Source organism: Scyliorhinus torazame, chromosome 19, assembly GCF_047496885.1.
Source record: "Scyliorhinus torazame isolate Kashiwa2021f chromosome 19, sScyTor2.1, whole genome shotgun sequence".
NCBI lineage: Eukaryota > Metazoa > Chordata > Chondrichthyes > Carcharhiniformes > Scyliorhinidae > Scyliorhinus > Scyliorhinus torazame.
The window spans coordinates 11,609,919-11,616,995 of NC_092725.1; the positions used below are offsets into that span (position 1 = coordinate 11,609,919).

Sequence of the window (7,077 nt, forward strand, 5' to 3'; positions counted from 1 at the left end):
CGTGGGGGAGACCCGTACCCCGGGGAGAGTCGGTGTCCGTGGGGGAGACCCGTACCCCGGGGAGAGTCGGTGCCCGTGGGGGAGACCCGTGCCCCGGGGAGAGTCGGTGTCCGTGGGGGTGGGACCCGTACCCCGGGGAGAGTCGGTGCCCGTGGGGGACGACCCGTACCCCGGGAAGAGTCGGTGTCCGTGGGGGAGACCCGTACCCCGGGGAGAGTCGGTGTCCGTGGGGGAGACCCGTACCCCGGGGAGAGTCGGTGCCCGTGGGGGAGACCCGTGCCCCGGGGAGAGTCGGTGTCCGTGGGGGAGACCCGTACCCCGGGGAGAGTCGGTGCCCGTGTGGGGGTGGACCGGTACCCTGGGGAGAGCCGGTGCCCGTGGGGGGTGCCCGTATCCCGGGGAGAGTCGGTGCCCGTGGGGGAGGGGCAGTACCCTGGGGAGAGTCGGTGCCCGTGGGGGGGGGACCCGTACCCCGGGGAGAGTCGGTCTCCGTGGGGGAGACCCGTACACCGGGGAGAGTCGGTGCCCGTGGGGGACGACCCGTACCCCAGGGAGAGTCGGTGCCCGTGTGGGGGTGGACCCGTACCCCGGGGGGAGTCAGTGCCCGTGGGGGACGACCAGTACCCCGGGGAGAGTCGGTGCCCGTGTGGGGGTGGACCGGTACCCTGGGGAGAGCCGGTGCCCGTGGGGGGTGCCCGTATCCCGGGGAGAGTCGGTGCCCGTGGGGGGGGACCCGTATCCCGGGGAGAGTCGGTGTCCGTGAAGGGGGACCCGTACCCCGGGGAGAGTCGGTGTCCGTGGGGGAGGGACCCGTGCCCCGGGGAGAGTCGGTGTCCGTGGGGGAGGGACCCATACCCCGGGGAGAGTCAGTGCCGGTGGTGGGGCGGGGGGGGGGGGGGGGGGGTGGGGGGGGGGAGAGGTTGGGAGCCATACCCCGGGGCAAGGATTGTGAAGGGAAGGTTCGCGGACGTCACTCAATCTCCTTTTGTGAAGGGAAGGTTGTGTTTCAATAACTTGATCGAGTTTTTCGAGGAGGTCACTAAGATGATTGATGCAGGTAGGGCAGTGGATGTTGTCTATATGGACTTCAGTAAGGCCTTTGACAAGGTCCCTCATGGTAGACTGGTACAAAAGGTGAAGTCACACGGGATCAGGGGTGAGCTGGCAAGGTGGATACAGAACTGGCTAGGCCATAGAAGGCAGAGAGTAGCAATGGAAGGATGCTTTTCTGATTGGAGGGTGGTGACCAGTGGTGTTCCACAGGGATCAGTGCTGGGACCTTTGCTGTTCCTGGTGTATATATAAATGATTTGGAAGAAAATGTAGCTGGTCTGATTAGTAAGTTTGCGGACGACACATAAATTGGTGGAGTTGCGGATAGTGAAGAGGACTGTCGGAGGATACAGCAGGATATAAACTGGTTGGAGACTTGGGCGGAGAAATGGCAGATGGAGTTTAATCCGGACAAGTGTGAGGTAATGCACTTTGGAAGGTCCAATGCATGTAGGAATTAGACAATAAATGGAAGAACTCTTGCAAGTACTGACAGAGAGATCTAGGAGTACAGGTCCACAGGTCACTGAAAGGGGCAACACAGGTGGAGAAGGTAGTCAAGAAGGCATACGGCATGCTTACCTTCATTGGCCGGGGCATTGAGTATAAGAATTGGCAAGCCATGTTGCAGCTGTACAGGGCCTTAGCTAGGCCTCATTTGGAGTATAGTGTTCAATTCTGGTCGCCACACTACCAGAAGGATAGTAAGAAGTCTCACAACACAGGTTAAAGAGGTGTGAATTGTGTCAAGCCAGGACAGTTGGTAGGATTTCACAGGCCAGATGGTGGGGGGTGAATGTAATGCGACATGAATCCCATCTGGCCTGCGAAATCCTACCAACTGTCCTGGCTTGACACAATTCACACCTCTTTAACCCGGGGTTTACCCCATCTCTGGATCTGTAAAGATTTAATCACCTGCTAATGCTCACATTCCAAGCATGTCTGGCGTCTTTGAATCTGTCTATATATATGTTTCTGGAACCTCTTCATTCACCTGAGGAAGGAGCAGCGCTCCAAAAGCTAGTGATTCGAAACAAACCTGTTGGACTTTAACCTGGTTGATGCTGCTCTTGGCTCCGCCCCTCTGAGGAGGTATATAACTGGCCGATCTGAGACAGGCTCTCAGTGAGGGAGAAGCTACAGGTTGGCACACATCTAGTTGATTAAAGCCACTGTTCTTTGGTACAAACTGTCTCGGCCGAATTCATGGCCATCAATTTAATCAACGAGATGTGTTATATACCTCCTCAGAGGGGCGGAACCAAGAGCAGCCTCAACACTACAATTCAACAGTAAGAGTAACAGCAACAAGTCAGTATGTTCAATAGCCATACGTGGCTCACCACACCCACCCCAGTCCAACGCCGACATCTCCACATTATGGCTACCAGAAGGATGTGGAGGCTTTAGAGAGGGTGCAGAAGAGATTTACCAGGATGTTGCCTGGTATGGAGGGCATTAGCTATGAGGAGCGGTTGAATAAACTCGGTTTGTTCTCACTGGAACGAAGGAGGTTGAGGGGCGACCTGATAGAGGTCTACAAAATTATGAGGGGCATAGACAGAGTGGATAGTCAGAGGCTTTTTCCCCAGGGTAGAGGGGTCAATTACTCGGGGGCATAGGTTTAAGGTGCGAGGGACAAGGTTTAGAGTAGATGTACGAGGCAAGTTTTTTACGCAGAGGGTAGTGGGTGCCTGGAACTCGCTGCAGGAGGAGGTGGTGGAACAGGGACGATAGGGACATTTAAGGGGCATCTTGACAAATACATGAATAGGATGGGAATAGAGGGATACGGACCCAGGGAGTGTAGAAGATTGTAGTTTAGTCGGGCAGCATGGTCGGCACGGGCTTGGAGGGCCGAAGGGCCTGTTCCTGTGCGGTACATTTCTTTGTTCCTCTTCCTTTCCCGTAGCAACCTGTGGAGGTGACATGGCGGAAGCCTCCGGAGTGATCTTCTCCCCCGAGTGGCCTGAGGTGTACAGGAAGAATCAGGACTGCGTCTGGGGTCTTCACGTTCCCACGGACAAGAGGATCCTCATCGAGATTGAAATGTACGCGGGGGGGGTGGGGGGGGGGGGGGGGGGGGGGGGGGTTGCGGAGAGACCCAGGATGGGGGGAGCTGGGGCAGAGCCCAGCGTCCGGTCCCAGGATTCCGCCAGATATGTCAGCGGTCATTTTGGGGGGCAAGAAAAGACCCCACTTCACCCAGGACAGGAGGAGGCCCATTCAGCCCCTCTCCAGCCTGTTACACAGGAACAGGAGGAGGCCCATTCAGCCCCTCTCCAGCCTGTTACACAGGAACAGGAGGCCCATTCAGCCCCTCTCCAGCTTGTTACACAGGAACAGGAGGAGGCCCATTCAGCCCCTCTCCAGCCTGTTACACAGGAACAGGAGGAGGCCCATTCAGCCCCTCTCCAGCCTGTTACACAGGAACAGGAGGAGGCCCATTCAGCCCCTCTCCAGCCTGTTACACAGGAACAGGAGGAGCCCCATTCAGCCCCTCTCCAGCCTGTTACACAGGAACAGGAGGCCCATTCAGCCCCTCTCCAGCCTGTTACACAGGAACAGGAGGCCCATTCAGCCCCTCTCCAGCCTGTTACACAGGAACAGGAGGAGGCCCCATTCAGCCTCTCTCCAGCCTGTTACACAGGAACAGGAGGAGGCCCATTCAGCCCCTCTCCAGCCTGTTACACAGGAACAGGAGGAGGCCCATTCAGACCCTCTCCAGCCTGTTACACAGGAACAGGAGGAGACCCCATTCAGTCCCTCTCCAGCCTGTTACACAGGAACAGGAGGGGGCCCGTTCAGCCCCTCTCCAGCCTGTTACACAGGAACAGGAGGAGCCCATTCAGCCCCTCTCCAGCCTGTTACACAGGAACAGGAGGAGCCCATTCAGCCCCTCTCCAGCCTGTTACACAGGAACAGGAGGAGCCCATTCAGCCCCTCTCCAGCCTGTTACACAGGAACAGGAGGAGGCCCATTCAGCCCCTCTCCAGCCTGTTACACAGGAACAGGAGGCCCATTCAGCCCCTCTCCAGCCTGTTACACAGGAACAGGAGGAGCCCATTCAGCCCCTCTCCAGCCTGTTACACAGGAACAGGAGGAGGCCCATTCAGCCCCTCTCCAGCCTGTTACACAGGAACAGGAGGAGCCCATTCAGCCCCTCTCCAGCCTGTTACACAGGAACAGGAGGAGGCCCATTCAGCCCCTCTCCAGCCTGTTACACAGGAACAGGGGGAGGCCCATTCAGCCCCTCTCCAGCCTGTTACACAGGAACAGGAGGAGGCCCATTCGGCCCCTCTCCAGCCTGTTACACAGGAACAGGAGGAGGCCCATTCAGCCCCTCTCCAGCCTGTTTCACAGGAACAGGAGGAGGCCCATTCAGCCCCTCTCCAGCCTGTTACACAGGAACAGGAGGAGGTCCCATTCAGCCCCTCTCCAGCCTGTTACACAGGAACAGAAGGAGGTCCCATTCAGCCCCTCTCCAGCCTGTTACACAGGAGCAGGAGGAGGCCCATTCAGCCCCTCTCCAGCCTGTTACACAGGAACAGGAGGAGGCCCATTCAGCCCCTCTCCAGCCTGTTACACAGGAACAGGAGGCCCATTCAGCCCCTCTCCAGCCTGTTACACAGGAACAGGAGGAGGCCCATTCAGCCCCTCTCCAGCCTGTTACACAGGAACAGGAGGAGGCCCATTCAGCCCCTCTCCAGCCTGTTACACAGGAACAGGAGGAGGCCCATTCAGCCCCTCTCCAGCCTGTTACACAGGAACAGGAGGAGGCCCATTCAGCCCCTCTCCAGCCTGTTACACAGGAACAGGAGGGAGGTCCCATTCAGCCCCTCTCCAGCCGGTTACACAGGAACAGGAGACTGCAGCTGACCTGTGACCTGTTGCCGCTTGCGCCCCTAACACATCTCTCAATCTCACCCTTTAGAATGAATGCTGGGTGGAAATGTGAGGGAGAGGGTTGAGTGAGAAGAAATCTATCCTCATCTCAGCCCTGAGGAGTGGGTCCTCTCAACGTGTTTGCTGCTCTCTTGTCCTAGATTTCCCAAGATTCTCCCTGGTAATGTCAGTCCTTCCCCTGAATATCCGCAAAGTCCCTCAAATCAACCCTTTAACCTCCCAATGTCTGGGGGAACACGTCCCGGGCTGAATGATTGGATGGTCAGGGGGACTGGGAGGGTGTCTGGGACTTTAACGGCGAGGAGGAAGCGAGAGGGGGAGGGAGAGGGAGGGAGGGAGGAGGGAGAGGGGGAGGAAGCGAGAGGGGGAGGGAGAGGGAGGGAGGAGGAGGGGGCGGGAGGGGAAGGCGGGGAGGGGGAGGCAGAGGGGGAAGGAGGGGAGGGGGAGAGAGAGAGGGGGAAGGAGGGGAGAGAGAGAGGGAGGGAGGGAGAGGGGGAGGGAGGGAGGGAGAGAGAGGGGGAGGGGGAGGCAGAGGGGGAAGAAGGGGAGGGAGGGGGAGGGGAAGGGGGGAGGAGGGAGGGAGGGAGGGGAAGGGGGGAGGACGGGGAGGGAGGGGAGGGGAAGGGGGAGGGGGAGGGAGGGGGAGGCAGAGGGGAAGGAGGAGAGGGGGAGGGGGAGGGAGGGAGAGAGGAAGAGGGAGGGAAGGGGCGGGAAGGGGGAGGGAGGGGAGGGGGAGGCGGTGGGAGGGACAGAGAGGGAGGGAGAGGGGGAAGGAGGGAGGGAGGGAGAGGGGGAAGGAGGGAGGGAGGGAGAGGGGGAGGAGGGAGGGAGGGAGAGGGGGAGGAGGGGGAAGGGGAAGGAGGGAGCGAGAGGGGGAAGGAGGGAGGGAGAGGGGGAAGGAGGGAGGGTGGGAGAGATGGGGAGGGAGAGGGGGAAGGAGGGAGGGGGAGGGGAAGAGGGGGTGGGGGGGAGAGGGAGGGAGGGAGAGAGGGGGAGGGGGAGGGAGGGGGAAGGAGGGGGGAGAGGGGGAGGGGGAAGGGAGGGGGAGAGAGGGGGAGGGGGAGGGAGGGGGAAGGAGGGGGGAGAGGGGGAGGGGGAAGGAGGGGGGGAGAGGGGGAGGGAGAGGGGGAGGGGGAGAGGGGGAAGAAGGGGGGAGAGGGGGAGGGAGGGAGAGGGGGGGAGAGGGGGAAGGAGGGGGAGAGGGGGAGGGAGGGAGAGGGGGAGGGAGGGAGAGGGGGAGGGAGGGAGAGGGGGAGGGATGGAGATGGGGGGAGGGGGAGGGAGGGAGGGGGAGGGGAGGTGGGGGGTGGGAGGGAGAGGCGGAGGTGTGGGGGGGGGGGGGGTGGAGGGAGGCCATTGTTCTCGCTGTGTCCAGGCCGGTGTCTAACCGCCCCTCCACCTCCTCCATCTCTCCTTCCCACCCCCCCCCCCCCCCCCTCCGCTGCCCCACCCCCAGACTGAACATCCGGCGGAACGACATTCTCTCCATCTTCGATGGGCCGAGCCTGAACTCCCGGATCCTGGGCCAGTACATGGGCTCCCAGAAGAGATTCCGAGTCTTCAGCACCTCCTCGGACGTCACCATCCAGTTCCAGTCAGACGTCAGCGACCCCCGTTTCCGGGGAGAACCACGGCTTCATCATTCAGTTCGCTGGTAAGTGTCAGTCCCGGGAACGAGGGCCCCCTCTCCAGCCTGTTACACAGGAACAGGAGGAGGCCCATTCAGCCCCTCTCCAGCCTGTTACACAGGAACAGGAGGAGGCCCATTCAGCCCCTCTCCAGCCTGTTACACAGGAACAGGAGACCATTCAGCCCTCTCCAGCCTGTTACACAGGAACAGGAGGCCCATTCAGCCCCTCTCCAGCCTGTTACACAGGAACAGGAGGAGGCCCATTCAGCCCCTCTCCAGCCTGTTACACAGGAACAGGAGGAGGCCCATTCAGCCCCTCTCCAGCCTGTTACACAGGAACAGGAGGAGGCACATTCGGCCCCTCTCCAGCCTGTTACACAGGAGCAGGAGGAGGCCCATTCAGCCCCTCTCCAGCCTGTTACACAGGAACAGGAGGAGGCCCATTCAAGCCCCTCTCCAGCCTGTTACACAGGAACAGGAGGCCC

At 60.5% G+C, this 7,077-nt stretch overlaps 1 long non-coding RNA gene across 1 annotated transcript in view; it reads left to right on the forward strand.

Annotated features, from left to right (window-relative positions):
• Positions 1-6,610, forward strand: part of LOC140396012 (uncharacterized) — a 7,085-nt gene extending 475 nt beyond the window's left edge. The window contains exons 2-3 of the long non-coding RNA XR_011936428.1: positions 2,969-3,107; positions 6,419-6,610. This is a non-coding gene — a long non-coding RNA (uncharacterized lncRNA). The remainder of the gene's footprint in view (positions 1-2,968; positions 3,108-6,418) is intronic.
• The last annotated feature ends 467 nt before the right edge of the window (positions 6,611-7,077 follow it).